The sequence below is a fragment of the Protopterus annectens genome, chromosome 7.part0, assembly GCF_019279795.1.
Source record: "Protopterus annectens isolate FY-2018-M chromosome 7.part0, PAN1.0, whole genome shotgun sequence".
Classification (NCBI taxonomy): Eukaryota; Metazoa; Chordata; order Ceratodontiformes; family Protopteridae; genus Protopterus; species Protopterus annectens.
The window spans coordinates 1531253094-1531260410 of NC_056739.1; the positions used below are offsets into that span (position 1 = coordinate 1531253094).

The 7317-nt window shown below is 52.3% G+C and overlaps 1 non-coding gene across 1 annotated transcript; it reads right to left on the bottom strand.

Annotated features, from left to right (window-relative positions):
• Nucleotides 1-1940: 1940 nt before the first annotated feature.
• On the bottom strand, nucleotides 1941-2094 carry LOC122807381. The gene has a single exon (XR_006365682.1). It is a non-coding gene; the product is annotated as a 5.8S ribosomal RNA (ribosomal RNA).
• Nucleotides 2095-7317: the final 5223 nt, after the last annotated feature.

The following is a 7317-nucleotide window of genomic DNA, read 5'->3' on the forward strand; positions in this document are numbered from 1 at the left end:
AAATGAAGACAAACCACATCGACACAATCCTAGTTGCAAGCATTTTACAACACAAACCATACTGGCATACTCCCAGTTGCAAACATTATATACCACTTATAATATACCCAGTCATTTTCAGTCAAACATTACTTAGCTCATTTAAGTCCTACCTTCTTTTAAACCTCATAATCTGCGGTGGTGCAGCGGTAGCGTTGTTACCTCACAGCAAGAGGTTCTCCCATTCGATTCTCGGCTGGAGTGCAGGGAGTGCCTTCTGTGTGGAGTCTGCATGTCCTCCCTGCGGTTGGGTGGGCATTCGAAAGACATGCGTAAATGGGCGTGCCTCCATTGAAGGTTGAACGTTGAGCTGGCACCTCGGCGTTCGTCAAAATCTACTGCCAATCATTAGTGGACTGGAGTTCCGCTGTGGTGACCCCTAACCAGGAAAAGCTGAAAGACAACAACCTTCCTTGTATGTATTGTTCCCACAATTCCCATTTTTTCCTCTATATTTTGCTCCTACCCTTTTCTAAACATCACAATTCCAGTTGTTTTATCTCTGTCACTGTAGTCACTACTTCTAATATAGTTGGTTTACATTTTGATTTCCATTTTCTAGTAGTTGCTTTTTTGGCAGCCACCATAATTAGACACAGCAAGGCCTTACCATGTCTAGGCAATTTGATGCTGTATCATAGCCAGAAAAATCATCTCCATCATCACACAAATCTGCTCACCCAGCATTTCCGACAGTGCATCCCACAGGGAATCCTTAAAGTCCACCAACCCACCACACTCCTAGAAAATATGTTCCCAAGTACCGCTTTCTTCCCTGTCATACCTCCAACATTTGCTGTCTACCTGAGGAAAAATTATATGTAGTCTATTGGAGGTAAAAAAATATCTATGTAGACATTTCCAAGCAAAAATCATAAATCTTCTAGATTTTGTTGCATATTTGGGAGACATACATATATCCTCCCATTGTTTCTTTCCGAATTGCTTTTCTAGCCTCTGTTCCCAATCCTTTCTAATCTCCTCTGATTGATTCTTATAGTTATCATGCAATCTTTTATATGCTCTACTAATTATTCCTTTTTTAATGGCAGCTTCTGTTCTAGATTCTTCTAAAAACACTGTCAGTGCTGGTCTTACATTTAGGACCCCCTTATTTTTTCTCTTTGCCTGTACTGTGATATCAATCCTTGATAGGGAAGGCAATCTCTAACCTGTAGTCCAAATAAATTATTGGCCTCTTCCCATTCTATTACCTTTCCCTCTCTAGTTATTTGTTCTCAATACCTTGGTTCCTTTGCCAGTTTTCTCCAGTAAATTCCAGCCCCCTCTTGCCTATTGTCTATATCCCTAATTGCAGTCATCCATATTGGTAGAATCTTCTTTCTCCATTCCTGTGTTGGCTTAGTTCTTAGAATACGTTCTACTACTTTATGGACATAATATTCTGTATGATTATTGTTATTCTCCTTAAAGGCCTGCATCTAAACTCTCAGTCTCTCCTTGTTTCTTGAGCTTTTCCCCTGTTTCAATATCATCCCTTTCCACTTTGAATTATAAGTTTCTGCTTGGGTTATGTATAGGAGCCTCAACTGTTTAGCTCTGAAATACCCCTTCAAATGTGGTGATCCCAATCTGTATTATTCTACTGGAAGAATCAGCTTATCCCAATTGACTCTTGTAGTCTTACCCTCCCAGATAAAATCCTTCAGCTCTGTATTAATTGCTATACACAACTTCTCTGGTTGATAAAAATATGCATCAACTGCTGTGTATAAGAATGAAGGGACTAAAAACATTTTATCTGTTTGCATCTTACTGTCAATATCCATATAACAGAGGATCCATTTTCTTAGTTTTTGTATTATCTTTTGTTCCCACAATTTCCCGGCTGCACCGTCTAGGGGGGGCCGGACACCCCCCGGGGGCGATGGAAGGCACGACGACCCTCAGACAAGCATAGCCTCGGGAGTAACCCGGGGCCACAAAGTGCTTTCGAAGTGTTGATGACCAATGTGTCCTGCAATTCACATTAGTTTTCACAGCTAGCTGTGTTCTTCATCGACACACAAGCTGAGTGATCCACCACTCAGAGTCATACTGGTTCTCGTTCGCCAGGGGTACCGCTGCCTGCATGGCGTCGCACCTTAAGAAGAGCAAGCAAGGTTTCACAGGCATCATTGCAGGCACCCAGACCGGGGTTACTGGCCCTGCACCGTGGGACAACAGGGAGTCCCACGGCGGCCAGCATGCAGACGCACCACCGACCATCAGGGGCATCCTCCACAGGTACCCACAACTGACATCGAGGGGAGAGGACTCCGGTGTGCCACCCCCAGGGGTGGCTCCGCATGGCCAGAAGGAAGGCCACCGCTCCCCTGCCGGGATGCACCCTCTCCCTCCCCCTACCGTATGGTGAGCCAGCCACCTCCAGGGCACATGGCAGACTGCACCACCAGGCCGGGTGTGTCCTCTGCCACCATCCCCTCATGGCAGCAGAGGAGCGCCCGCACATCCTACTGCACAGATGGACCCCCTCCCTCCTGCCACCAGGAGGCAAGGGGGGACAGATGCCACCCCTCCTCTTGTTCCCTCCCCTCTTCCTCCCCCTGGGAGCCACAGGCTTGGTCCCACCGACCTCCACCGGGGCACATGGAGAAACAAGAGTTGGAGAGAGACACAGAGAGAGAGAAATGTAGAGGGTCAGGGCGGTGGAGTGAGGAGAGGCCCTGGTACCCGGGGATGTCACCATCCTGGGACCCTTGGTGTTAATGACTCTTCCACAGGTTCACCTACAGAAACCTTGTTACAACTTTTACTTCCTATAGATAGTCAAGTTTGATTGTCTTTTCGGCGCACCATCTTGGCCGTGACTGACTCCAGTGGGGCCGATCCGAGGACCTCATTAAACCTTCCAATTAGTAGCAGTGATGGGCGGTGTGTACAAAGGGCAGGGACTTAATCAACACAAGCTTATGACCGGCACTTACTGGGAATTCCTCATTCGTGGGGAATAATTGCAATCTTCGGTCCCTATCACGAATGGGGTTCAGCGGATTAACTGGACCATGCTGATCCATTCAGTGTAGCATGCGTGCAGCCCTGGACATCTAAGGGCATCACAGACCTGTTATTGCTCAATCTCGTGTAGCTTAAAGTCACTTATCCCTCTAAGAATTTGGAGACGACCGCACGGGGCCGCATAACTAGTTAGCATGGCAGAGTTTTGTTCATTATCAGAATTAACCAGACAAATCACTCCACCAACTAAGAACAGCCATGCACCACCACCCACAGAATTGAAAAAGAGCTATCAAGCTGTCAATCCTTTCCGTGTCCGGGCCGGGTGAGGTTTCCCATGTTGAGTCAAATTAAGCCACAAGCTCCATTCCTGGTGGTGCTCTTCCATCAATTCCTTTAAGTTTCAGCTTTGCAACCATACCCCCCCCCTGGAACCCAAAGACTTTGGTTTTCTGGAAGCTCCCTGGTGGGTCATGGGAATAATGCAACCAGATCACTAGTTGGCATCATTTATGGTCGGAACTATATGGTATCTGATCATATTCAAACCTCCAACTTTCCTTCTTGATTAATGAAAACATTCTTGGCAAATGCTTTTGCTTTCATTCATTTTGCACCAGTCCAGGAATTTCAAATCTAGCAGCACAATATGAATGCCACCAGCCATCCCTCTTAATCATGGCCCCAGTTTCAAAAACTAACAAAATAGAACCGGAGTCCTATTCCATTATTCCTAGCTGAAGTATTCAGGCGACGGGCCTGCTTTGAACACTCTAATTTTTTCAAAGTAAATGCTTTGGACACTGGGACACTCAGTTAAGATCATTGAGGGAGTGGCCGAGAGGCATGGGCTGGGACAGGTGGTAGCTCACCTCATGGTGGACCGCCAGCCCAATCCCAAGATCCAACTAAGAGCTTTTTAACTGCAGCAACTTTAATATATGCTATTGGAGCTAGAATTACTGTGGCTGCTGGCACCAGATTTGCCCTCCAATAGATCCTCGTTAAAGGATTTAAAGTGTACTCATTCCAATTACAGGGCCTCGAAAGAGTCCTGTGTTATTTTTCATCACTACCTCCCCAAGACGGGAGTGGGTAATTTGCGCGCCTGCTGCCTTCTTTGGATGTGGTAGCCATTTCTCAAGCTCCCTCTCTACAATCGAACCCTGATTCCCCATTACCTGTGGTCACCATGGTAGGCACAGATAGTACCATCGAAAGTTGATAGGGCAGACATTCGAATGTTGAATTGCCTCCACGAGGGCATGCGATTGGCCAGAGTTTATCTAGAGTCCCCAAAGCTGCTGGGCCAAGACCCGGATTGGTTTTGGTCTGATAAATGCCCGCATCTCTGGAGGTCAGCGCTCATCAGAATGTATTAGCTCTAGAATTACCACAGTTATCCAAGTAATGGTAGAGCAATCAAAGGAACCATAACTGATTTAATGACCCATTCGCAGTTTTGCTGTAGCATCCTTGTGCACTGAGACTTGCATGGCTTAATCTTTGAAACAAGCATATGCTACTGGCAGGATCAACCAGATAGGAGCACCTCAGCGTGTGGGTGGAGAGGATGGGCTAGAGCCCACACCTCTGCTGATGGAGGGGGCACCCCAGGTGCTGGTTGTGGACTGGGGAGGAGCACAGCAGCACTCAGAACCAAACAGTGAGGGAGAGAGCTACTGCAGCTCCCGTGTTCGGGGGCACCCACCAAAACAGAGTGGCCTGGCGCGTGACAGGACCTCTTCACCTCAGCCCGGGCTCATCGGTCTTGTCTCGAATCCGCACCTGAGGGGCATGGAACGCTCCATGCCTCGCTCCCAGGGAGGAGAAGCTCGACCCACAAGCCATGACCCACAGAGCTATGTCGTAGGGGTCCTCCACCAGTGGGAGTCAGTCAGTCCGATCGATTGATGGATGGTGGGGAAAGGCACCCTGACACCCACTGCGAGGGCGCCCAGTGAGAGACATTCTCCCTGGGGCTGGGACCCGGACTCTCACTCCCCAAAGGAAGCCCCGTCGTCCCTTAACTCCAGGAATCTGCCAAATCATGCCGGATCATGCATGCCTGGTGGATGATGGGGGGGCACACCCACGGGGTGGGACCATACCCGCAGAAATCCCCTCAGCCGCAGAGGGTCAGATCCATTCTCATGAGCGTTTCCGAGTCCCCCTCCTTTCTAGTCCAGTGCGATTCCAGGAACTTTGTCATTTTTTGAGTATGCCTCTGGGAACAAGGCAAGGTCGGATACCTCTGCCCGGCCAGGAGCTCTCATTGCCCCACGGCCCTCCGCCCGGTGCTCCCTCAGGGACTTCTGTCAGAGCCTACCATGGTGGCCCTCCCGTTTGACCCTGCAGTGAGATGTCTTTACCTGGCCAATGCCCAAGGCTCACCTTGGGACCCTGCTGCCTCCATGTCCCCTGCAGGCTGCCGATCTATGCCATGTCATTGTGCCCTTGGAGCCTCTTGGGGGACCTCCCTCCAATCCAGGCCAGCCCCATGGAATTCCCCTCAGGTGAGGCGGGGCAGGCTCGCTCCCATCAGGACTTCCACGTTCCCCTCCTTTCTGGTCCAGAGGGGTTCTGCGGAATTTGCGATATTTCGGAGATGCCATCAGGTACCAGGCGAGGTTGGATGCCTACCCCCTGCCTGGCAGGAGCTCTCTGGGTATGGAAGACTCCCACCAGTCGCTCCCTTGAAGACTTCTATTGTGGGGGCTCTGCCTGACCCCTCTCACCTGGGCAGGAGCTCTCCTGGCCCCGCAGCTTTCTGCCAACGGCTCCCTTAAGGACTTCCACCTGGGGGGGATGATCCGGACCCTCTCACCTGGGCAGAAGCATTCCATCCCCGGCTGCTTCCCCCCTCTCCCCCTTCTGGTCTTCCATGGAGAGGGACCCCCTCCAGGCTTTCACTTCCACCCGGACGGGGGGGCTGTTTTACGGGTTACATATCTCCTGGAGGCTGCCAATCCATGCTATGTCCCCGTGCCCTTGGAGCTTGTCAGGGGGACCTCCTTGTAGTCCTGGCCCACCCCACAGAACTCCCCTCAGCTGCTGAGGGGCAGGCCTGCCCTCATTGGGACTTCCAAGACCCCACTCCTTTCTGGTCCAGAGAACAATGGTCCCCATCTTCCCCAGATCTCCTGGAGGCTGCCGAGCCATTCTGTGTCCCCGTGACCTCAGAGCCTCTCAGGGGGACTTCCCTCTGGTCCCGGCCAGCACCGCAGAACTCCCCATGGCTGCCAAGGGGCAGGTTCACTCCCATCGGGGCTTCCGAGTTCCCCCTGCTTTCCCATCCATAGGGGTTCTGGGGACTTTGCAATATTTTTGGGATGCTATTGGGTACCAGGCGAGGTCAGACGCCTTCCCCCTGCCTGGCAGGAGCTCTCCAGGTCCCGCAGACTCCCACTGGTTGCTCCTTTGAGGACTTTCATCACGGGGGCTCCGCCTACCCCCTCTCACCTAAGCAGGGGCTCTCCTGGCCCTGCAGCCTTCCAACAGCATCTCCCTTAAGGACTTCCACCTGGAGGGGGGAGGTCTGGACCCTCTCACCTGGGCAGGAGCACTCCCTCCCCGGCCAATTTCCAACTCTCTCTGCCCTTCCAGACTTCCATCCCGGAGGGGCTGTGGTCCGGACTCCCCCTCACAGAGGCGGGACCTCTCCCAGCCCGCCCGCTTTCAGCCCCTCTCTCCCTTCCAGACTTCCATGGGGAGGGACCCCTTCTGGGCTTCCACTTCCACCCAGACAGGAGAGCTCTTCTCCCGAGTTATATATCTCCTGAAAGCTGCCAAATCGTTCTGTGTCAACCGTGCTCTCTGAGCCTCTCAGGGGGACCTGCCTCTGCTTAGTAATATGCTTAAATTCGGTGGGTCACTACATCTGATCTGAGGTCGTGTTCCGAGCATGGTCACAGGGGCATCGGGATGGTGATGGCCTCGGGGCGGCCAGACTATCCGTCCTTCCCCGGCACCCGCGTGCCCACTCCCCTCTGCCAGACTCCGGGAGGTGGAGGACAGCCAAAGCAGCCCCAGCACATGGGAACCAGGTGGGCATTGGGCTACACTCTGGGATGGCAGCCCAGTGGTGGTACCACTGACAGCCTCCGTGGGGGCGGGCTGGACGCATGCCTGCTCCCTCCCATCCTCGGACGGGCTTCCCGGCTCAGGGCAGTGGGGGACTCGTCTCCTCCATCCGTGTCTCTCCCTGGGGGGATGGGGGGCCCATGGCGGGCTCCCTCAACTCCCCGGCTGCACCCTCGATGGGGACCGGACACCCCCTGGGGGTGATGGAAGGCACAA